The sequence below is a fragment of the Hylobates moloch genome, unplaced genomic scaffold (genome assembly GCF_009828535.3).
Source record: "Hylobates moloch isolate HMO894 unplaced genomic scaffold, HMol_V3 SCAFFOLD_2, whole genome shotgun sequence".
NCBI lineage: Eukaryota > Metazoa > Chordata > Mammalia > Primates > Hylobatidae > Hylobates > Hylobates moloch.
In genome coordinates this window covers 35,221,106-35,247,746 of record NW_026652277.1, presented here as the reverse complement: position 1 = coordinate 35,247,746, position 26,641 = coordinate 35,221,106, and the positions used below count along the sequence as shown (strand labels likewise).

General features: G+C 33.0%; 1 protein-coding gene and 1 long non-coding RNA gene across 3 annotated transcripts in view; one reads left to right on the top strand and one right to left on the bottom strand.

The window, feature by feature from the left end:
- Nucleotides 1-11,728, top strand: part of LOC116457414 (uncharacterized) — a 126,628-nt gene extending 114,900 nt beyond the window's left edge. The window contains exons 5-6 of the long non-coding RNA XR_004245030.2: nt 11,340-11,375; nt 11,562-11,728. This is a non-coding gene — a long non-coding RNA (uncharacterized LOC116457414). The remainder of the gene's footprint in view (nt 1-11,339; nt 11,376-11,561) is intronic.
- The window catches only part of STPG2 (sperm tail PG-rich repeat containing 2), a 688,703-nt gene that overhangs the window by 37,958 nt on the left and 624,104 nt on the right, over nt 1-26,641 (bottom strand). The gene's annotated exons all lie outside the window — the stretch shown is intronic.

Genomic DNA, 26,641 nt, shown 5'->3' with positions numbered 1-26,641 from the left:
CTTGAAATATGAACAGGAAAAATTAATAATAGAGGATCACTGTAATTTTCTTATGATAACCTTGATGACTGCCAATTAGTAGGGCAGTATTTGTTTTTATCTTGTCTACCATTTTGTCCTGAATCTTAAATTATTTCAACATAGTCTCTAAATTATGTAGATTGTTTTTTAAATGCTATTTTTTAAATTATTTTTGTACTCATTTGGTTATAGTTTAGTTTTAATGAAATTAACTCTATGATAAGTTTGTTAGGTTTTCTCTTTTGCTAAAATTTTAATTTCATTATGCTATCACAATTGCCTAATAATTCAAAATGACTAAAAAACATGAGGAAGGGCTTGTTAACTGTATCACTAGACTTATCATACATTACTAATTTGTTAAATTGATTTACAAGTATCCCAATGATAAACACAAAATGAACCCTAGAAACCAAGCCAAATACGTGTGTGTGTGTCTGTGTGTGTGTGTGTGTGTGTGTGTGTATGTGGACTTTATATGTGAAAGACCAGGCAATATGAGTAATTGGATGATGGATGCAAAGATAATTGTTCATCCACATTAATAATAATTGGATCCCTACAACAACAGCATACAAACACACTCAAACAAATATTACATTGATTAAATATTTAAATATAAAAATAAAAAATTTGAAACTATTAGAAGGATATATATAGCAGAATATGTGTGTGTTTATGCATGTGTATACACACACACACACACACACACACTTAGGCATAGATAATGATTACTCAAACAGGAATCAAAATACTTACAATAAATGAGGAGATTGCTAATTTGCCAAATCACTGATCATATATATGTGTGTGTGTCTATATATGTATACACATATTTGATTTTTATCAACTCTAAGGTTAAGGGAGAAAGATTATTCTGAATATCCTTCAGATTACACTTAGCATGACAACCTTATTCTCACCAAAATGCACCAGACTATAAATGGTATAAAGTACAAACTCTTCTGCATAAAAGATAAGAAGCTTTCAAAATCTATCCAAAATCCCTGATTAAAATAGTCTTCAAAGAATACTACATAAAGATAAATAATTTAGTGGACTATAAATGTTCTTTAGACTCTGACATTCTATATTAAATACTGGATTGCACAATAGAAATTGCAATAGAATTGATTAGCATCTAGATTTCTCAAATGGAGTCCTTAAGACATTCCACAGATTTTACACTAACAAGATATTAGAGTCTTCAGGAAGATTTTAGAATTGGATATCTGTGACTAATGTAAATAGAACAAGGTTTCCACTATAGATCAAGACAGAATAACAAAGACCAAATTTACTCTCTTTTATTCAACTCCAAGAAAACTAGGCAAAATATATGAAACTATTGTCTTCAGCTATTGAACAACAGAAGGCACAAGACTATGATACTCAAGAAAAGGGAAACAAAGTGATTCCTACAATTGAATCAGCTTATTCTCTTGTAGTAGTAATGGATAATTTGTTTCCATATTTGCTGAAACTGTAATTCTGTAGATCCAGGAAGCTGCGCAAATAAGCATAGAGCTGGAAAACCTATTTTGCACACTTGTAATAAAATATACTTAGCAAGTTAAATGAAACTGGTTATTTGAAAAGATCAGTATAATTGACAAACTTCAAACTGATCAAAAATATAGGAAAGACAAAAATCATATAAAGCAAGGGAACCTCAATACAGATCTATAGATATTACACAAATAAGGGAAAATTATGCAAAGTTAATACCTTTGACAATATATGATAGACAAATTCCATGAAAGATACAAACCACCAATGTTCACTCAGTATGACTGAGTTAACATGAATAGCCCAGTTTACTAAAGAAATTGAATATCATTTAAAAGTCTTTCCCATTTACCCATTTAAAAAAAGAAAACAAAAAATGAAATGGGAGGCACAGATTGCTTCAGTGATGAATTTTATCAGACGTGTAATAGAAAATAATGCCAATTCTACTGAAACTCTTTAGAAAAGTGAAGGAGACAGACCTTATCTCATTTTAAGAGGCCTGTAATACCTCAATACCAAAACCAGATAAAAACATTATATAAAAGATATTGGTCTCTAGTTTTCTTTAATTATAAAAACATTATAATTCCCATTAGAAATGTATGAGAGTATCAGTTGCTACATTTAATCATTAACACTGAATATTTTCTTTTTAATTTTAGCTGTTGTAGTAGGTGTGTAATGTGGTTTTAATTTTGCATTTCCCTGTGACTAATAATGTTAAATACCTTTCTATATACCTATTTGTTGTTTATGGCCTTCTGTGAAATGCCTATTCAAATATTTTGTTTACTTTAATTAGTTTTTGCCTTCTTATTATTGAGCTATAGGTATTTTTAACATACTCTGGTTACAATCCTGAATAAGCTGTATGTTTTTAAAACTTTTTTTCCCAGGATAAGGCTTGTTTTATTATTTTCTCTAAGATTTCTTTTGAAGAGAATTTTTAAAAATTCAATGTGGTCAAAATTATCAACTTTTTATTGTGTGGTTCAAAATTTTGGCTTTGCCTAAGGACACAAAGATTTCCTACTAGGATTTCATTTTCAGTAAGTTTATAGTTTTAGTACTTACATTTATATCTCAGAGCTATTTCAAGTTTAATTGTTTTACATGACATGACATAGAGAAAAAACACATGTTTTGGCATACCAATATAAAGTTATTATAGCAATATTTGTTGAAAATATTTCCCATTTTCTATTGAATAACTTTAGCATCTATGTAAAAAATTAACAGCCCATCTACAAAAGTCAATTTTTGAACTCTGAATTCTGCTTCCCTTATCTACATGTCTATCTTATATAATATCCAAACTATTTTGATATCTGTAATTATAGTGTGTAATCTTGAAATTAAGTCCTAAATCTTTGGAATTTCATTCACAATTGTCTTGGCTATTTTGAGTAATTTGTATTTCCACACAAATTTTAGAATCAGCTTGGCAATTTCTGAAAAAGAAGCTTGCTGGTCTTTCTATTGTGTTTCATCTGTAGACCAATTTGGAGAGAATTCACATTGCATCGTCTAATCTATTAATAAAGTATAAAGATTTATTAAGAATGTTAAAGATTTTCTCACCAATGTTTTGTATTTTGCAGCATACAGGTCTAACATCATGTTTTGTTAAATGTATCCCTAAGTTTTTTATACATTCTGATGCTATTATCAGTGGCACAATTTCAAATTCAAATTTCAACATTTCTTGATGAGTATTTAGAAACACAATTAATTTTTGAACATTGACCTTATAACTGTGACATTGAAAAATTCACTTATTAATTCTAGTGTCTTCTTTGTAAGCTTGTTTTATTTTTCCACATAGACTTTTATTTTTGTCTGTGAAAAAAAGACAGTTTTACTACTTCTTTTCCAACCAGTATGCTTATATTTTTCTTGCCATATTAAAGTGGCTAGGAACTCCAGTGCCATGTTGAATAGATGTGAACACAGTCACCCTTGTCTTGCTTCTCATTTGAGGGCAAAAACACTCAGTCTTTCATCAATAAATACATTGGTCTGTAATCTTTTCATATAAATCATTTATCAGCTTGAAAATGAGTCTATTTCTAGTTGGCTGCCAATTTTTATCATAAATGTATTTAAACTTGTCAGTTCTTTTGGTATATTTTAAGATAATCATATTTTTTTTCTTTTTTAACCCACGACTATGTTATAAATTACACTGAGTGATTTTTCAAATGTTAAAAATTCTTGCATTCTTGGACAAATCCCATTTAGTCATAATGTATTATTCTTTTGTATGTTATTGAATATGATTTAAACAGTTTTTGAAAAAAAAAGGTTTGGATCTATGTTTAAAAAGATATTGGTCTCTAGTTTTCTTTAATTAACAGCAAAAAATGATATAAAAAGTGAAGGGAGAAATATTCAAAGAAATAGCATAAAGAAAAAACAAAAACTTCAGGAAATATTGGACACACTTACAGAAATGCAAAATGCTCTGGGATGTCTAAGCAATAAAATTGAATGAGTAGAATAAAGAAATTCAGAGCTCAAAGACAAAGTCTTCTAATTAAACCAATCCAATATAGACAAAGAAAAAAGAATAAGAAAATATGTACAAAGCCTCCTAGAAGTCTGGGATATGTTAAACAACCAAACTAAGAATAATTGGTTTTCCAGAGGAAGGAGAGAAATCTAAAAGTTTGGCAAACATATTTGGGGGAATAATCAAAGAAAACTTCCCTGGCCTTGCTAGAGACCTAGATAACAAAATACAAGAAGTACAAAGAACTTCTGGGGAATTCATTGCAAAAAGATCATTACCTAGGTACACTGTCATCAGGTTATCTAAAGTTAAGATAAAGGAAAGTATCTTAAGAGCTATGAGACAGAAACACCAGGTAATCTATGAAAGAAAACCTATCAGATTAACAGCAGATTTATCAGCAGAAACCCTACAAGCTAGAAGGGATTGGGGTCCTATCTTCAGCCTCCTCAAACAAAACAATTATTAGCCAAGAATTTTGTATCCAGCAAAACTAAGCATCATATATGAAGAAAAGATACAGTCTTTTTCAGACAAACAAATGCTGAGAAATTTGCCACCACCAAGCCATCACTACAAGAACTGCTAAAAGGAGCTCTACATCTTGAAACAAATTCTGGAAACACATCAAAACAGGACCTCTTTAAAGCATAAATCAGACAGGACTTATAAAACAAAAATACAATTTGAAAAGCAAAAACAGAAACCAAAAACCAAGGTACACAGGCAACAAATACCATGATGAATGGAATGGTACCTCACATCTCAATACTAACATTGAATACACATGGCATAAATGCTCCACTTAAAAGATACAGAACTGCAGAATGGATAAGAACTCACCAACCAACTATCTGCTGCCTTCAGGAGACTCACCTAACACATAAGAACTCACATAAACTTAAAGTAAAGGGATAGAAAAAGACATTTCCTGCAAATGGACACTAAAAAGCCAGCAGGGGTAGCTATTCTTATGTAAGACAAAACAAACTTTAAGGCAACAGCAGTTAAGAAGAACAAAGAGGGACATTATATAATGGTAAAAAGGCCTTGTCTAACAGGAAAATATAATCCTAAACATATATGCACATAACACTGGAGCTCCCAAATTTATAAAACAATTACTACTAGACCTAAGAAATGAGATAGACAGCAACACAATAATAGTGGGAGACTTCAATATTCCACTGACAGCACTAGACAGGTCATGAAGACATACAGTCAACAAAGAAACAATGGATTTGAACTATACCATGAAACAAATGGGCTTAACAGATATATACAGAACTTTCCATCCAATAACTGCAGAATACACATTTGTATTCAAGAGCGCATGGAACTTTCTCCAAGATAGATCATATGATAGGCCATAAAACAAGCCTCATTAAATTTAAGAAATTTGAAATTATATCAAGCACTCTCTCAGACCACAGTGGAATAAAACTGGAAATCAGCTCCAAAAGGAACCTTCAAAACCATGCAAATACATGGCAATTAAATAACCTGCTCCTGAATGAGCATTGGGTCAAAAACTAAATCAAGTTGGAAATTAAAACATTCTTCAAACTGAATGACAATAATGACACAATCTATCAAAACCTCTGGGATACAGCAAAGGTGGTGCTAGGAGGAAAGTTCATAGCCCTAAATGCCTCCATTAAAAAGACTGAAAGAGCACAGACATTTTAAGGTCATACATCAAAGAACTAGAGAAACAAGAACAAGAAAACGCAAACCCAGCAGAAGAAAGGAAATATGAAAATCAGAGCAGAAATAAATTAAATTGAAACAAAAAAATACAAAATATAAATGAAGCAAAAAGCTGGTTCTTTGAAAAGATAAATAAAATTGAAAGATCATTAGCAAGATTAATGAAGAAGAGAGAAAATCGAAATAACCTCATTAAGAAATAAAACAGGAGATATTACAACTGACATCACTGAAATACAAAAGATCATTCAAGGCTACTATGAAAACTTTTAAGCACATCAAATAGAAAACCTAGAAAAGATAAATGAATTACTGGAAAAATACAATTCTCCTAGCTTAAATCAGGAAGAATTAGATACTCTGAACACACCAATAACAAGCAGTGGGATTGAAATGGTAATTTAAAAATTACCAACAAAAAAAGTCCAGGACCAGATTAATTCACAGCAGAATTCTACTAGACATCCAAAGAAGAATTGGTACCAATCCTTTTGACACTATTCCACAAGATAGAGAAAGAGGGAACCCTACCTAATTCATTCTATGAGGCCAGCATCACCTTAATACCAACTGGGAAAGGATATAACAAAAAAAGAAAATTACAGACCAATATCCCTGATGAACATAGATGCTAAAATCCTTCACAAAATACTAGCTAACAAAATCCAACAACACATCAAAAAGATAATCCACCATGATCAAGTGGGTTTCACACCAGGGATGCAGGGATTATGACCATATACATAAGTCAATAAATGTGATACACCACATAAACAGAATTAGAAACAAAAATCACATGATCATTTCACTAGATGCAGAAAAAGCATTTGACAAAATCCAGCATCCCTTGATTAAAACGCTCAGCAAAATCAGCATACAAGGGACATATCTCAATTTAATAAAAACCGTCTCTTACAAAGCCATAGCCAACATAATATTGAATGGGGAAAAGTCAAAAGCCTTCCCTCTGAGAACTGGAACAAGAGAAGGATGTCCACTCTCACCACTCCACTTCAATGTAGTACTGGAAAGTCCTAGCCAGAGCAATCAGACAAGATAAAGAAATAATGGGCATCCAAATCAGCAAAGAGGAAGTTAAACTGTCACTGTTTGCTGATGATATGATTGTTTACCTCAAAAACTCTAAAGACTCCTCCAGAAAGCTCCTAGAACTCGTAAAAGAATTCAACAACGTTTCTGGATACAAGATTAATGTACACAAATCAGTAGCTCTTCTATACACCAACAGCGGCCAAGTGCAGAATCAAATGATGAACTAAACCCCTTTTACAATAGCTGCAAAAAACAAAAAACAAAAAACTTAGGAATATACTTCACTAAGGAGGCAGAAGACCTCTACAAGGAAAACTGCAGAACACTGATGAAGGAAATCATAAACAACCCAAACAAATGGAAACATATCCCATGCTCATGGATGGATAGAATCAATATTGCGAAAATGACCATACTGACAAAAGCAATCTACAAATTCAATGCAATCCCCATCAAAATACCACCATCATTCTTCACAGAATTATAAAAAAAAAAACTAAAATTCATATGGAGCCTGCATAACCAAAGCAAGACTAAGCAAACAGAACAAACCTGGAGGCATCACACTACCTGATTTCAAACTATACTTTAAGGCCATAGTCACCAAAACAGCATGGTACTGGTATAGAAATGGGCACATAGACCAATGGAACAGAATAGAGATCCCAGAAATAAACCCAAATACTTATAGCCAACTTGTCTTCAACAAAGCAAACAAAAACTAGTGAAAAGACACCCTTTTCAACAAATAGTGCTGGGATAATTGCCCAGCCATATGTAGGAGAATGAAAATGGATCCTCATCTCTAACCTTACACAAAAATCAACTCAAGATTGATTAAGGACTTACATTTGAGACCTAAAACAAAAAATTCTAGAAGATAATACACATTGGCTTAGGCAAGGATTTTATGACCAAGAACCCAAAAGCAAATGCAATAAAAAAAGAATAAATAACTGGGACTTAATTAAACTAAAGAGCTTTTGCATGGCAAAAGGAACAGTCACCAGAGTAAACAGACAACCCATAGAGTGAGAGAAAATTGTCACAATCTATACATCTGACAAAGGACTAATACCCAGAGTCTACAATTAACTCAAACAAATCAGCAAGAAAAAAAAATCCCATCAAAAAGTGGGCTAAGAACATGAATAGACAATACCCAAAACAAGATATACAAATGACCAACAAACATGAAAAAATGTTCAACATCGCTAATGATCAGGGAAATGCATATCAAAACCACAGTGCAATACCACCTACTCCTGCAAGAATGACCATAATCAAAAAATCAAAAAACAGTAAATGTTGGCATGGATGCAGTGAACAGAGAACACTTCTACACTGCTGGTGGGAATGTAAATTAGTACAGCCACTATGGAAAACAGTGTGGAGATTCCTTAAAGAACTAAAAGTAGAACTACCATTTGATCCAGCAATCCTATGACTGAGTATCTACCCTGAAGAAAAGAAGTCATTATATGAAAAAGATACGTGCACATGCATGTTTATATCAGCACAATTCACAATTGCAAAATCATGGAACCAACCCAAATGCCCAACAATCAACGAGTGGATAAAGAAACTGTGGGATACACACACACACACACACACACGCGCGCGCACACACACAATGGAATACTACTCAGCCATAAAAAAGAATGAATTAACACATTTTCTGTGACCTGGATGAGATTGGAGACTATTATTCTAAGTGAAGCAATTCAGGAATGGAAAACCAAACACTATATGTTCTCACTGACATGTGGGAGCTAAGCTATGAGGATGCAAAGGCATAAGAATGATACAATGGACTTTGGGGACTTGGGAGGAAGGGTGGGAATTGGGGGAGGGATAAAAGACTACAAATAGGGTGCAGTGTATACTTAACTCATATAACCAAATACCACCTGTCTATACTCCAATAACCTATGAAAAAAAAAAAACCCAGACCAGGAAGACTACATATGGTATTATTTCATTTTAATGAACTTCTAGAAAAGGAAAAATATAACTATAGAAACCAGAAGTGGCTGTTACAGGTAAGGGGTCACAGAAAGGAAACCTATAGTAATAAGAGGTGATGAAAATTATCTATTACACAATATAACTATCAAAATTCAATCAAATTGAACCTTTAAATTTAGTTTTAAAAATTTTATATAAAACATACTTCAATAAAGCTAAGAAACAAACTAAATTCTTTGATGATATTTATGTCTATTGAAGAAATGAAAACTGCTATTAGAAAAAATATATTGTATTATTTCCAACACACCATTTTTTTTAACTTCTTAACATCTCTAAAATTAGAATGCATGTTACACTTCATGGTTTCTTAAAATCAGAGTATTTTTCTTTCTGAATGCCATGTAAAATGAGGCTTTTTACACTTGATGGTATATTAGATTCAATAAATTATAGCAATACTAATAGTTGGATTAAGTTTACTATGTCATGTTTATACCATCCGTGTTTAAGAATTGAATACTTTGGGCTACATTCAAAACTGCACTATTCCATTAATGGTACATAAAAACACAAATCTTATAAATGACTTAAAAAAGCTATAAACGAGTAAAATGCACCAATTTATAGGAAAATTTATTGTTTATTAGTAAAAGGTCATAAGAAGTAATTTGCAATTTATTTTAATTATATAATATTTCAAAATTAGAGAAAATACAGGTGTAATATAAAATAAACCTATGTATTTATCACCTATAATTATCAAAATTGCCATTTAGAAAAAGATATACAATTCCATCCCCTCCCCTCTTTTCTTTTTCCACAGAAATAACTACAATTCTGAAGTTGTTACATGTTCTTCACACTTATGTTCTTATAGTTTGTATTCAAGAAATAACTAAGTATGGGCCTTAATATAATGGAATATAATCTAATCATCAAGATAAATGAACCAAATCTACATTTATCTACAGAGATTATTCTTGAAAACATACCTTAAGAGAAAAATCAAGTAATGAATGTATAATAACAATAACGAAGTACTTCAGGCTATTGTCTATGTGCTAGACATTGTTCTAAGCACTTTAAATATATTAATTTAATCTCAAGAAAAGTCCTAAGAGTTATCCCAGTTTACAGATGAGAAAAATGAGGAACAGAAAGATTAAGTATTTTGCTGAAGATCAAACAGTAATTTATTTACATGCAATCTGTCCCTAAAATAAACTCTTACCCACTCTATTATGTGTAAATATAGTATTGTTCTTAACTGCTCTAACAAATAGACAAAATAGAAATTTATGTCTCACTCAAATAGTAGTGAAGAATCAATGTTTCTGGCCAGCAAGGTAAAGTAGGTGAGAGGAGTGGGTAAGTGGGCAGTCTTTCAGAAATCCAGACTCATAGCAAATCAGCCATTTTCAAAAACTGGCTTCCAAGATCTCTGGCAATCCCAGTTAAACAGAAAGAGAAAATACATAGAGGACAAAACAAATAATGTTTAAGAATCAGGCCTGGAAGTGACAGACATCATTTCCACTCACATTGCAATAACTAGAATTCAGTTGTTCATCTACAGTAACTATATGATGGTCAGGATTACATTGTCTAGCTGATGGTAAGTCAGAAACAGTGATGGGTCTGAGATGTTACCCTACTTTCACATTTATATATTGACAAATAGATAGACAGATAGATGGTGATATGGTTTGCCTGTGTCCCCACCCAAATCTCATCTTGAATTGTAACTCCCACAATTCCCACAGTTCATGGGAAGAACCCAGTGGGAGGTAATTGAATCATGGGGGTGGGTCTTTCCCATGCTGTTCTCATGATAGTGAATAAGTCTCATGAGATCTGATGGTTTTAAAAACAAGAATTTCCCTGCACGAGCTCTCTCTCTTTGCCTGGGGTCATCCATGTAAAATGTGACTTGCACCTCCTTGCCTTCCAGCATGATTGTGAGGCCTCCACACCCATTTGGAACTGTAAGTACATTAGACCTCTTTCTTTTATAAATTGCCCAGTCTCAGGCATGTCGTTATTGGCATTGTGAAAACAGGCTAATACAGATGTATTAGATAGACAGAGAGACAGATAAATCGATACTAGTAGAAATATCAGGCATCTGGGTCAGAAATCAGAGGTTTATTTTCTTACAATTACAGCAGCCAGAGTAACACTGTAGCACTGGTTCCCCAAGGCTAGTACCACCTAGGTGACCAGATGAGAGGTTACATATAGTCAAAGAGATAGTTCCACACATATGCCAAGATTGTACTGTGGAAGAGAGACTCTGAAAATATGGATCTAGGGGCTTATATAGTAGAGGGACAGTTGTCTCTCCTTCCCTCTTAAATGAAGGGAGGACAACCTTTTATTCCTAATGTAAGCATATTCACCTTGGGAAGAAAAGGGAAAGAATTTTGAGTTCTTATACTTTGAATGTAAATATGCTTCTAGATGGAAAATAACACTAGCATCTCTAAGTTTACCACTCGGGGTTTTCTCTTCATTTGAAATGTAAACATACAGGGAAATAATTCTCTTATTTCCTTCAAAGGTCTCCTGAGGAGGGTGAAGGTCCCTACCCTGAAATGTAAGTGTTTGGCTCTGGGTAAATTAGGAGAAATCTTAATCTCTAGATGGGATCAACTGACTACAATTAAGGAGACAAAAGATTGCAGATCTAGTATCCATACTATATGAAGAGAACTTCTTTTTTTTTTTCTGGGGGAAATAAAGCAAACATTATCTTCATAGTGTATCAATGTCTGTCTTTTAGATGGTCAAGACCTCATAGCAACACCAAGAAATCCAGGGAAGATTTATTTTCCCACCTCTGTGTTGGCTCAAGAAGAAAAGAATAGATTTCAATGGCAGCTAGTATAGTATTATCTAGAAATATAATTTGTAAATTTTTAAAAAATACAATCCAATATTACACATTGGTTATAGATACATAAATATGATAGTGTTGATATTGATATTCCCACTCCTGCACCCATTTATTCTAATTTATGACAGGCTGATTTCCACATTTTCCACCCTCATCATTCTACATAACCTGTTCTTGCTAAGACCACCAATAGTTCCCTACTTGGCAAAGCCAATGAGTTCTTACAGTCTTCTTTCTACTTAACCTCTCTTCAGCCATTGGCAATATTAATTATTCCCTCTCTCTCTTCCTAATTTCCAGGCCATTACTTATATTCTACTACTCTGTTTGCCACTTTATTAGATTCTCTTCCATCATCCCTCCAAAAAATGATAGCCATTCTCAGCCTCTATCTGTACATTCCCACTAAGTAATTGGTTACATTATAGAGACTCTAGGATAACTGTTTTTAAAAACTCAGTGAAGGAGTACTCACTTCCATGTATCTCCTGGTTTCACTGTTATAATTGAAGTAACAACACAAAACAGTTCACAGTTAAAGTACTGTCTGCACGTATAGGTTGGTACCAAATAGGCAACATATGCAGCATGAAATATGAAAACTAACATGCCAATTTCCACTGCCCCTTTTCTGTGTTCCTAACCTTTAACACCTCTAAACATCTCTCCTTCAAAGAGCTTAGATTTAGGACTTTCCATATCCTTTCTCTTTTCTGATGTTGAAGTTCCCATTTCCTAAACACCAATCATTGGCAAAAAGCACACAATTAAACCTATTAAAAGGCAAGTAAATATGTAGCTAAACCCATTTACAGCATAAAGAATTTAGTTAATATGACCTCAGTTTACTCAGCAAATGCATTATTTTATTCTCTTTCTGATTCACTAACTTGCAATTTTTTGGATTTTTTTTTCCTAATTTTTATACTTAGGATTATTGTCTTTCTTAACATATTCTAACTCTGGTGAGGTGTTAATCTCATCTTGGCTGAGACCTAAGTCCACCATTTCAAATTCTGGCAGAAAATTTTCGTTTAAAGTTACTCCAAACCCATACTCCCTGATATGGATAACTTTAAAAGAAAGTTACGCCACAGAAAGCCCACATATTGGCAATCTTGGGCTTCTTTACCCAAGGAGAAAACAACTTGCCCTCAGCTTCTTAATTTTCCTCTTTAAAATCCAAAAGATGTTAAATAAATTTCCAGCTTCTTCTTACTTCATCCCCCCAACAGCATTAGATTACCTACCTCAAAGAACTTATTCCTTTTTAAAGTTATCAAACATTTATTTGGTAAAATTTGGGCACCAAATGCTCTGTAGTTGGTGCCAGAGTTACAGAAATGCAGAAGACATAGCAGAGAGTATCAAAAAGGGTCACTGGGCAGAAGCTATACATAGAAAGAAATGGCCTCTCACAGGACATAAAGCATCAGCTGAATCTTTGAATAATAAACAGGCATTATAATAGTTTATATGAAGAAAGGATAGGAGGATACTTAGCATGAAAGCAAGAGTACATGCAAAGGCACAGAGACTTAAGAAGGCATGATACCCTTAACTAAAGATTTTAACTTATAGCTAAAGAGTGGTGCAAGTGTAAGGAAGCAAGTCAGATAGGTAGGCAAAAGAAAGCTTACAATACTCTCTGTATAATGTGAAAACAAGTGTGAAATTTATTCTGAAAGCACAGAAAACCTAATGGACAATTTGAGAAGAAAAGTAACATCATCAGATTTGCAAAGAACTCTTGAGTGGCAATGATGAAGATGAACTCAATGGGACAATGATAATGAAAGCAAGCAATTAAAAGGCAAGGGGATAGTGAAGAGAATAAATAGTGCCCTAGGATAAATGGGTAAAATTTGTACCAACTTTATCATTACATGTAAAGAATACTTTCATGATGACTAGTAGCCAATAAAGTACGATTTACAATGCTATAGCAATTTTCTCTTTAAAGCACTCAGTGCACACCTAGATGGTCATCTGGTAAGAATGGTGCTGAATATAGGGTAGATACAAATCTAAAAAATATTTACATTAAAAATTTTCCCTGGTGCCAAAGGGAAGAGAACTCCTTTCCCACCCGTCGAAGAACTACTTGTCTTCTATTAGAACACCGGAAATTGTAAATGTTTTTTTCTATCTCTTTGAGATATATGCAAATCTTTCTAAAATTCAATGAGCCTCTTGCCAGTTTTGATCCCAGGAATGTCTTTCATGGGGACCTCTGAAAACATCTTTTTTGAAATATAAACATCAAGGAGGGGGGCACTCTTTCTCCCTGACTCCTCAGAAGTTTAAGCCTAGATATTTGACTCCAAGATGTAACTTCCTATTTGTTGAAAACATGCAAGTTTAATTTTTTCTTTGAATGGAAACATTTAAACATACAATCCAACATGTATGTAATGGATTGCATCAGCTTGACTATAGAAAATAATTAGATTCCTTTATTCTCTGCCATCTCTTAAGGGATTGCCTAGAATGTGAATTGCAGTCAGTTGAATGCTCATTCAATGGTAAAAACGTTTTTTTTTTTTTTCTATATTTGTGAGGAGAAATTTGGGGGTTGGCAGATTTTATATTTTATTATATTTCCATCAGAAGAAGAGATTCTTGCAATGTATAGGATACTAAATTGAATAACTTATGAGACTATATCATTATAACACCCAATGAGGTTAGAAGTTCAAATATCTATACTAATGTATTGTACTATATATTTTGGAAGGTTGTATTTCTAAGATGGCCACATCAAAATCTCCCATTCCTAATCTTCTCCTGAAATGTGACCTTAGCACTCTCCAGTCAAGAGGTAGAGTCTGTTTGTCCCTTTGAATCTAGAATGCCCTCAGGGACTGTTTTGACAAAGAACATGGCAAAAGTAATGTCCTGAGATTTCTGATCCCAGGCCTTAAGAAGGCCTGAAAACATCCATTTTTCAGTTCTCAGTAGTACTGAGTCATCCTATAATATGTCTAGCTACTTTGCAGGATAGGCCACCTAGAGACCAAGAGACATTTAGTCTGTATAGAAAGAGTAAAACGTCAGTTATTACAGCCTCCAAACTGAACAGTGAAACGCAGCCACAAGAATAACACTGGTAAGACCCTGAGGAAAAAGCAAAACAAAACAGAACCCAGCCCAGCCGTTACTGAGGAAGCGTATACAAATAAACTGGTTATTGTTATTGTTTGAAGTTACTAACTTTTGATGTAGTTTGTAGTGCAGCAATGGACAACTAAAACATAATTAATATCTGGAAGCGGGATGCTGCTGTAATAGAAACCTAAAACATGTAGCATTGACTTTGGGAATTGTTAGTGGGAACACGTCTAAAGTTATTCAAGGAGAATATTAGTGGAGTTTTAAGGCACGTGAGAAAACTGCTATTGCCTGCAACAGATAAAATTATAGAAAAAAAGGGATATACAAGTTATTATATGCTGCTAGCACAGCAAAATTAGCAAAAGTATGGCCAGGAATAACATGGAATATTAAAAGTGTACCCAATGTACTTAGTTCTGGCTAAGATTTTCATACAAAATGCTGTAAGTGCCAAGTGTCTTATTTTGGATTCCCACGATAAAATACATAAGAAACGAGAAGTACTAAAGGAGATATTGTTCCATTTTCAAGCAGAATTTGGTGAAAATATTAAAAAGCCAGTATTTGCTGAGATCAAAGATGAAATTGTTTTTCCTCCTTGGTCACCCCCTAACAAACAACTACCTTAGTGAAAAAGGACTCTTTGCAAAAATGGAATCCATAATGTTTCAGGAGTAAATATCAAATCAAAGGTCTATGGTGAAATCCTTTGATAAGTTGTTAAACAGATTTAACAAGATGCCCCATAGAACATTTTAGCTAGACAAATGGGCTTCTATCAGTCCTAAGGAATTTCTTAATGACTCAACTTTGATTCAACACAAAAAACTTCTAAGAAAATTGTCCCACAGAACCCTGAAGTATAGCAGAGACAAGCTTATCTCAAAGAGATTTGGGGGTATGAATTATGTCAAATGGAGTAAATTTATAATTTGGTATCTAGAAAATCTACGAGGTTTTAAAATAACATATATCCATGAGCTGAAGAGATACAGACATTTTAAAATTTAAAAGTTGCCTTTTTGCCTCCAAATTCCTTCAGGCAGGTAGCATGCTGAGAAGCTTTTCAGTTGCTCATAAATGCCTTTCTCACAGAAAATGAACATTTACTTAGTGGGAAGAGCGAAGAACAACAAAGAAGCAATCCAGGGGAGCAGAACTGCCCTAATCAAAGAACTCACAAATTCATTTGCCTGGCTGAATTTTAGAATTGCTGTGGACCTGTGATGTTTATGTGCCTACAGCTCTGCTCTCTTTTACTTATATGTGTCTAGAAGTCATCTTGTCTTTGTCTCCACATTATATGTTTGACAAATGGAGGGCAAATAAATTAACTCCTGGTTTGCCTTTGGACTAAGAGAAGCTACGTCCAAGTAGCTGATCCTGAGGTACCAGCCCTGGGAAGCATCATTCAGAAATAGATATGACTTAAATTATGAGATGATAGACTTAAAGCAAATGCTGTAATGGGATGAGAGTTTTGAGGAAGACGTAAGGATTTTTTTGTGTGTGTGTGAGACATATTTGAATATTTATAACCAGGAAGCAAACAGTGGTCAAAGATGGCTACAATATCTTTTATTCCACAAGCTTTTACACAATGTGACATTAGCATTTTGCCATCATAATAATTAAATGTATGGAACGATGCAACGTTAAGAAAATATATACGCCACATACTTACATTGTCTTCCTAAATCCTAAATTAAATGACACCTATTGCTGATAAAATAAAAAAGAAAAAATGATAATGTAAAATAATTAACAAATGTTTCTGATGTAGCTAACAAATGACAGTGTTTCCATTAATCTCTGTAACATAAATCTTCAGACCTCATATTTTGGTGTTTCAGAGAACAATTGAATATCTATATTGAATATACATATATAATAAACATTTTAAAAGGCAAATAAATTGTGACAGAACATATAGTTCTTCTGGTTGAGTCCTTTTCGTTTTGTACATAGAATATTTCTTACTCTGCTTTTATTTTTCCTTTCCTTTATCCTATTATTCCTAGTAGTTTATTCCTATTTTCTTTTTTAAGTCACCAAATTTTATTTATGCAATTCTTTCTGCCTAAGCTAAAGTATAGCATAAAACCTAATATCTAAAAACACAAGACATCAGTTTGTAATGCTCAAATATCAAATTAAATATTAGAAATGAAATATTAGCCTTAAAACCACCCACACAAATTTTTTGTATAGTATTCGTTTTTATGTGACAAGCTACTCTTTCTGAATTTGCTTTCTAGTATTGCATTTAGTGTTCAGATTCTATAAGGCAATAAATATAAGGGAGTAATATATTATGCAGTTCAGTTTGAAAAAATAGATCTCAAAAACTAAATAAATGCAGGTAAACTCTATGTTAATTATCTGTATTTACAGTGTTCAAAGGAAACTCAGTTTCTTGGTAGTCAAGCAACTTATTTTGCCAAATATTATAATTTTAAATGTTTGGGAAAGGGATGGTCAAGACAAAAAAAAACAGAACTACAAAGTAAGCCACATTCTAAAATTTTCACTTTCCATTGAAATTCTACATAAGAAGTTTGGTAAAATAAAATAAAATAAGTAAATAAATGGCTGAATTAATTTATTGAGCTTATTAACATCTGTATGTATCAGTAAGTAGCTATTATCCACACGAATCTAAATATTTGCTGTTTTTTTTCCTAAATTTTACTATTGTGAGAAGAGAGAACTGCTTTTTGTGCTTCTAAGTTTCATGAGTACACCAAACAAATACTCCAAAATGATTTACACATACAAACATGCATAAATATGCTGAAAGTCAATGACAACCAATGTGTCTTATAAATTAGATGACTAACACTTTAATAAAGGCAAAATATTTAGTAATATCATTTTCAGCAATTTTATTGTATTGCCTTAAACCTAAAAACATCTTAAAATAACCTATTTATATGCCCCCCAAAAGTATTTTCAATAAGAATATATCGTAAAGAGAATAGCAAAATTAACTTGCAATTTTTCATTTGCTTTTTAGCAATTATAAGTACTTGCCTAGGTCAATATGGAGTTCTAACAGTTGAACAGAATGTCCTTTGTATCCCTAGGCAGACAAAATAGAGCTGCCTCAGGGAAAAGAATTTATTAAACACACTCCCCAAGACACATGCTGAACTCAAAATTACACAGCATGCATCTAGTCTCAAAGATTGTGATTTGCTTTTCAGTCAAATGTTTCCCGCTGCTAGAAAAAATGTAAGCTTTGTTTCATGAAAAGCTTTAACCTGAGAATTACTGCACTGCCATGGTTACCCAGCAAAATAGATTGCATAACCTAGACGGTAGCAAGAAAACATTAGGTTTGGAAAATAAAATGATCTTCCTGTTGGAAAATCATAACGCGTGCCCCCTATGTTTGCGTAGGCATCTGTACAGCTTAGCCCATTCTCTCAGAAGCAACCTAACTCTGAAGGAAGTTCCCACAGAGCAATATGTGTATCCTGGCAGTGTGTGAATCATTTCTCTTATCTAATAATCTCCTACAAATGTACCTTTGGTTATGCTTTGACTTTGCTGAAGGGTGAGACTCACCATGGGGCATTCATTTTGTCTGCCAAGTATTTCTTCAGGAGTTGTTTGTTTTTCTGCTGTTATACTTTAGATAGAAGTTCATGACTCCATTAAAAAAGAGAAAATAATATCCATATTAAAATGCTATTAAAAATAATCAATTTTCCTGGTTAGTTCCATCTTTTCCCTTTTTTCTGTTTTTAAAAAGGAGAAGATCCTGTGAGCATTTTACACAGGAAAAAAGAAGCATTATTAAAGCTGAGTTGTATAAGAAAAATAAGCATTCTTTAAAATACAAATGAGGAAATAGTTTTAAAATTTACTTATTCCTTTTACTTCTCAAGCATTAAAGAAAATCAAAATAGAAAATAACACAAGCAGGCAGCATATACACTTAGGACTACTTGCCATCTCAATCTAAGAAAAGCTAGAAAATAATTAGCAAAACTGTTGATTAAATACATCCTTTGCTACATGCCCAATTATAATCATTTCACTATAATGTGTAAAGGAATTAGTAACTTAATAAATGTCAATTATTTAACATTATTGATTATGTTACATAAACAAAATATGTGACCTCAATACAAATGCTTCAGTTAAGTTCTAGTATGACAGAAGAAGGCAATACTTTTCTTCCCATCATGTTTTCTAAGTTATTTTTCAAATTTTGAGAAATCATCTACCAACAGAAATCTCCCAATTAGTAGAGAAAGTTATACTTCTGTTGTTTAAAATCTTTAGTTAAAATAAGCATACATTTCTGCCAATTTCGTTTTGTCAGCTAAAATTAATTTCAATTATCCTACACTCAATATCAGATAATTACTTGGAAACTATGATTTAAAAATTGTTATGTTGAGTTAGAATTTTTAGAAAGGGTGGTAATACTGTAAGTGTCCATTCCATTATTTGCCTTCTGTTTGCAACACTTTTAGAGAATCTATTGGAGAAATGCATATGATTTCAAAATATTAATAAGGAAAACATAAATTATCAAGTTATCACTAACATTTTTCATCCTTTTCATATCTATATACACATTCTTCTGATGGCTACATTTTCCATTATCCCTAGGTTTTCTGTTATTTATTCCATTCTTATGTTATTGCCTCAATATAACTTACTACGGCTGAGGCTTAACAAATTTTAATGATGACAGCCTGAGAACCAGTTCCCCTGACTGTGTGCAGGAAGTGGAACAGGAACAAGCAGCTACAGACAGCCCTTACTAGGTGAGCTCTAGTGAAAGATGAAAATTCAATAAGAACTTTTCTCTTTCCTGAAAACAAGGGTGTGTGATTAGGGCATTTGTTTAGTAAATTGAAGAATTTCAAGAAAGAAAAACGTAGTCGAGTCCCCATGAGTCCACTGTGGGTCAGGTAGGCTCTCATATAATGACTCAGTTTTTATTTCGGATACAAACCATGCTGACCACCTTTAAATAGAGAACTTATTAATGAGGCATCATGTTGCTAGAGTGGCTGAAATATTTAAAGGTATGTGTCATTTTTATGTAAGATATTAAAAGAATTTTAACAAAAAGTCCATGTTCCTCAAATTTCATATTAAGTTTAAGATTTAGAAAAATCTCCCCATAAAGATCTGCTTTAGCATTTGAGAAAACTTACTTTTTTCTTGATTATATGTAATACTGTTGAATTTTGCTGTTATTTAATTATAAAAGCTTTTATATATCACAAAACAAGGATGTTCATGTTGAAACCAAAGAAAAGTGCATGATTATACAGTTTAGGCAAATGTTACTTAGAAATTTCCACAGTAAAATCTATAGCTGGAAAGGTAAAAAGCAACCTGAAAAAAAAAAATAATGATCTGGAAATCTGCAACAACTAGTTGCACATTTTAACTAAAATAAAAAAACAGGAAACAAAAATACAACAATAGCACGGATTGTTGATTTATTTTTAACTATTGTTTCATTAAAAAATAATATCTGGATTTCTTGCAAAGATAGCGTAAAAACAGAAGTGAAAAATCTCTCTCCCACAATATTTAACAAAATAAAAAAAAGTAAAAACAACAACAAAACTCACAAACACAACCCAAATTATGAAAGGAGTACAACACAATATGCAGCCAGAAAAAGTAGAACGCCAAAGCAAGAAAACAGATGATCTCAGCACCATCATGCCTTGCCCCATCTCTCAAGAAGCCAATACTTAAGGAATGATGAGTCACAAAAATCCTGTGAATTCTCATCAGTACTCTGTAGTTTTGAGTGAACCTAACTGAGGGAGTGACTCATGAGCCCTAGGAAAATCAGGATAAGTCTAACTACAAACAACTTATGTAATACGGGGAAATATCAGCAGGAAAGTATCATCAAGAGTTTCTATCTTCAGGCACACTGTACTAAGTGTGCCTGAATAAAAGAGCAAAAAACCAAGGGATTGTCAGACTTTTAGATGGGATGAGAGTGCCCTGACATGGCAATTTATTAAACAATATGAAAAAGCCCACGTCTCATAGCATGAATTACATTCAGCTGCAGCTAAGGCATCACCCGTCCACAATTTATTTTTTCATTGATTTGTTTGTTTATTCGATCATTCTTTATTGGAAAACTGTTATGTATCTGGCACTGTTCTAAGCACTGAGGAAATATGAGTGAACAAATTAGACAAAAATCTCTAGTTTTATGGAATTTACACTATAATAGAGACAGATATTAAAAACAAACTAAGTAAATTTCCTTTAATTTTCTTCATGGCATTGATCATGTTCTAATATAAATTTTATATTCATAGGATATCATATTCTTATTAGAGTATCATATTCTTATTAGAATATTTTAAAAGGTATGATGAAAATTAAAGGAGAAAAAAGAGATAGAAAAGTCCTGAGGGGAAAGGGGTTCCAATTTTTAATTGGATGGTCAGGGAAAGCCTCTGGGAGAAGGTGGCAAATGAACAAAGGCTGGAAGGAAGTGAGAGAATGAAATATGTAGATAGGTGGAGGTGGAGATTCCAGGCAGCAGAAACAGCTGGTGCAAGGGCAGGCATGTGAAACAGCCAGCTAGACAGGGCCACTTAGATGGGATGAGCTAGGTAGAGGTTAGTATTAAATAGAAGATGGGATAAAAGAGTAATTGGGCTGGGCCTGGAGGCAGGTCTATTGCATAGGCCTCATATCATTGTTGAGTATTTTAAGTTTTACATGCAGTGAGAAGTGAAGCCATGGAGAGTTTCAAACACAGGATACTCTTGATCTAACATATTTTAATTGGGCCATTCTGACTATGGTCTCAAAAATAGCAATAGGAGGGGCAAGAACAGAAGCAAGGGGACCAATTAGGAAGATATATCAATAATTCAGAGAAAAGATGATGACAGTGGTAGCAAAAGAGGTTATAAAAAGAGGCTGAAATGTGGATGTATTTGGAAAGTAGAGTTAATAGGATTTTCTGACTGATTAGATGAGGGTGTAAAAGGAGTGAGTCAAATATGTCTGCAAAATTATACCTGGAAAATAGAAATGTAGCCATTAATTGAGATGGGGAAGAATATTAAAGGAGCAGAAACTGTGAAAAAGATCAGGAGTTTGGCTCTGGATATGTAAATTTTGAAATGCCCATTAGACATTCAAATGGAGATTTGATGTGTGGAGTTTAGTGAAGACAGCCTGACTGGAGATAAAATATAAGGTCTACTCAACATATGGATAGCATTTAAAGCTCTCACCAAGGTTGTGAGAAATAGAAAAGAGGAAGTTAAAAGGCAGGGCCTAAGAGCATTACAGCTTTAACAAGTTAAGAAGATCAGAAGGAATCAGAAAAGGAAACTGAAAATGGCTGGTCATTGAGACAGGATGGTGTCCTGGATGTCAAGGGCAGATGATTCAAGTAAGAATGAGTGTCAAGTGCTATGTTAAATATTGCTAATTAATAATCAGATAAGATGAGAACTGAGAATTGACCACCGAATTTAGCCACATGATGATTACTGTTGGCCATGACAAGAGTGTTTTCTATGTAATGTAAAGAGTGAAGGCCTACTGAGTTGCAGGGAGAATAAGAGGGAAAGAGTTGGGGCAACTAAATATAGAAAATATTTTAAGGAAGTTTGCGGTAAATGGAGACAGGGGTATGCAGCAATGACTGGAGAGAAAGGTGATCAATCAAGCACTTTCAAAACTATGGCATGTAAGAACCTGTTTTTCTACTGCTGGGATCATCTAGAAGAGATAGAAAATGTTGATGATGGAGGGAGAGTGGGAAATGCTGAAGAGATGTCTTTGGGACCTGATCCAGTTCACAACTAGAGAGACCTTGGATACGTACAGGAAAGGTTCATGAATACTACCAAATATGCAAGCTAGAGAAAACATGTAGATCAAAATATCTAGCCTTCAAATATAGTAGTGTAGAGAAAATCGTCTTAAAAGGTGGAAAATGTGTCTAGGATAATTCACAGTCACATAAAGTCAGTGCAGATACAAGATCTGAGCCAAGTTGCTCATTTTAAAAATTCAAAGAAATAGCATACATGAACTATGTAAACATATTGCAATAGGAAGAAAAAAAAGGAAAAGAAGGATAAGGTTAGAGGTGGAAGAGAAAAAAAAATAAAACATTATATATGGCAGGGCACAGTGGCACATGCCTGTAATTCTAGCACTTTGGGAGGTCCAGGTGGGCAGATTGCCTGAGCTTAACATGGTGAGACCACACCTTTATGGAAAAAAAAAATACACAAAAGAAATTAGCTGAGCATTGTGGCATATGCCTGTAGTCCCAGCTACATTGAGATTGAGGCAGGAGGATTGCTTGAGCCCAGGAGGTCAAGGCTTCAGTGAGTTCGAGATCATGCCACTACATTCTAGCCTGGGTGACAAAGTTAGACCCTGTCTCAAAAAAAAAAAAAAAAAAAAAAAGGAAAGAGTAAACAATAACATTATATACAAAATAAGAACAAAGAACTACCTGCATGAAACATAATCCAAATACTAAAAGCATACTCTAGAGATCATTTTGAAATACAAAATAATTTGATAAGAGTAAGTAGAAGTCAATAAAGTGGATCACAGAGATGAGATGAAAGAGAACAAAAATGAGTTGAAATATAAGATTTCACAACTAAGAAAATTAATTGAGAACCAGAATAGTCAAATTGATTGGATAGATCAGAAATAGCAAGAAATAAGATAAACAAAATAAAAAGTCAAATAAGTGACACAAAGAAAAGATTCGAAGCAAATAAAGGAAATTCAGAGAAAAGGGAAATAGATTCTCATTGAGAGATGATAAATAGACACACAAAGATAATTGAATATATGAAAAACTTACTAGAAACACGAGTGAAATAAAAAATTTAAGGAATATAATACAGTAATATTTCTAAGACATGAGGATCTGAATCTGAAGAGGTTATATATCAGGAAAAAACTTTAACAGAATATTCAGAAATAACACAAATCATAATTAAATTATTGTGTGTCCCTGATAAAAAATACCTTAGGCAAACAGGCAGAAAAAACAAGTCAACTTCAAAAAGAAATTATTCAAGATGGCTTTAAATTTCATCACAGCAACATTCAATTCCAAAATACAGTGAAACACCGTCTTCCATTTTCTGATGGGGAAAACAATGTGTGGGTAAAAATTGTTATCCAGAAAGTTGACTTCCGACTATAAAGGCAAATGGCAATCATTCACAGGAGACAACTTAAAAGAGTATGCATGGGTGCTTGGATGGCTAAAAAGCAAACTAGTATTGAAATCCAGACAAACAAAAGATGGTTCAAAAATCAAGAATTCAAAAATTTAAAAAAATGAAATAGCCACACTTAGTAAAGAAATGGTGGTAAATATTGAATTCATTTAGGAAACTAGAGCAATCCATCTAGAAAAAAACAATAGAGTTGAAAGGCAGTCTTTAATATAAACCCTGACAAAAAAAATAATAGGAACAGACTGGAAAGTGGGAGGAATAGTAAAACATACAATTTATAGAGCAGGGAATAATTGCATGCAGATTAAATTGAAACACATAGTTTAAAACATTTAATTAATCACTGTTTTCTTGCCCCTTATGCTGTGAATAGCAATCTCTCTCTCTCTCTCATTCACTCTCTTACTTCCTCCCATTGAAGCTCGAAGCCTAGATCCATTAATACATTGACGATATAAATTTGTGATATTTAATTTTATTATCTTGTTTTTATTTATAAAGTAATTATTTATAAAGAGATACTTCCTATATACTATTTGGTTATCCAAGGGATAGTTCAATTGTAATAGGATTATAAATATTTGATTATTTCCTTTTATTTACCTAGTTTTCAGGATGATTAATGGGATCCCTGAAATGATGTGTTAGAATGGCTCATACTGGCTCACGGACCAATTATTAAATTTTCAGAATCTCTATAAGCTAGTTATTCAAACATTGGTAGCTTAAAATCAGCCATTGTGGAAGTATTTACACCATGGAAATAGTCAAATGCTACGAACAGAATTTATGGATAACATATTTAATAATAAGTTAAATTTGTTTCCAGTGAGAAGACCGCATATTTTAAAATAATGCTTACTTTTAAAAAAGTACTCATTTGAAAACAAAATATCAGAAAAAAGAAAATATATTTAATATTTCAAAATGTACCAACTAATTCTTATTGCAGCCAATATTCTAGTGTATTTCCTTATATGTGTTTAGTATTTTTTTTTTTTTCTTGACACAGAGTCTCATACTGTCACCCAGGCTGGAGTGCAGTGGCACCATCTTGGCTCGCTGCAACCTCTGCCTCCCTTCCTGGGTTCAAGCAATTCTCCTGCCTAAGCCTCCCAGGTAGCTGGGATTATAGGTATGCACCACCACGGCCAGCTAATTTTTTTGCATTTTTTGTTGAGACGAGATTTCACCATGTTGGCCAGGCTGGTCTCAAACATCTGACCTCAAGTGATCTGCCCACCTCAGCCTCCCAAAGTGCTGGGATTACAGGCATGAGCCACTGTGCCCAGCTAGTATGTATGTTTTTAAAAGTTAAAATGGAATTTGTAATTCTGATTTTTATGCTATAAATTATAATGCAAATATCTCCTTATGTTTAAATATACATTAAGTAGCATTTTAATAAGCTAATCCACAACATGGAAATAACAGAGTACGCAAATTGTCCTGAGTTTATGGAATATTTAAATACTTTAAAAATATATTTTCACATTCATATATATTTTAAAAATATATTTAAATATTTTCAATAATTATTACCTGTTACCCCCTCTTTTCTGGTTATTTCCTTAAAATGTATCCTAGAATTTGGATTACATGGGAAAGGAATAGTAATGCTTTTAAAGTTTTTGTTATATATAACTAAAACTCATCTATAGTTTATAGTCTACTCAACTGATTCTAATTTTGACATCAAAATTACATTTCTGCATTTAAATAAACTTTATAGAACTTGTGGTAGGGAGAGAATGTGGGGGAAAAGAACAGCATTGGAAAATGAGAAAAATTTAAATAGTACCTATGGGAAATAATGTTAGAAAAATAACATCTCTTGTAGTTTTTAAATTCTAAGCTATGTTCCATATAACCAATTATTATATTCAGTTGAAAAATATATTTTCTTGTAAAACTTTCCACTCTTTAAAATCCTGAAGTCTGAATGTTCTATTTTCTCCATCTATAACATCTGAAACATAGGAAAACAACAACCCAAATCACACACAATGCAGCAGATAAGTAATGAAAGTGCTTATAAGGAATTTCCTATGAGAGTGTTAAAACGCACAAAAAGCAAAAAAAAAAAAAAAAACATGGGCTTGACATTATACTTAGAAATCCTTTTGTTTTACCAGAAGGTCAAAAGAAAAACCTACTATGTCCCAGGGACTATTCAATGGCAACTGTGATGTAAATGTTTTGTTTTTTACAATTCTGAAAAAAAGTTATTGTTGTCACCATGGTACAGACAAGGCAAGCTCAACATTTGTAGCAATTAGGCTTGCCCAAATTGAAAGAACCAAAAAGTAGAAATCTGAAGACCAGGCACAAAAGGACAGTCACAAATGGTTATCTGTTACAGTGGTATTCTTTTTTTCATTTAGATAATCTAAGTAGGATATTTAGCCTAGAAATAGCTAATAAAATAAGACTGAACCCAAATACCAATCCAACTTGAGGTCGAAGCATTTACTGAAGATGACCTCTAAGATATGTGAAGGAGCTAATGCTTTCATTTTTTTCTTTTGTCTTTTCATAGTTTAGAAAATCCTTGTATTTAAAATGACTCTAATCACCCCAAATGGCATTCCTACCATTTTTCATGATTAC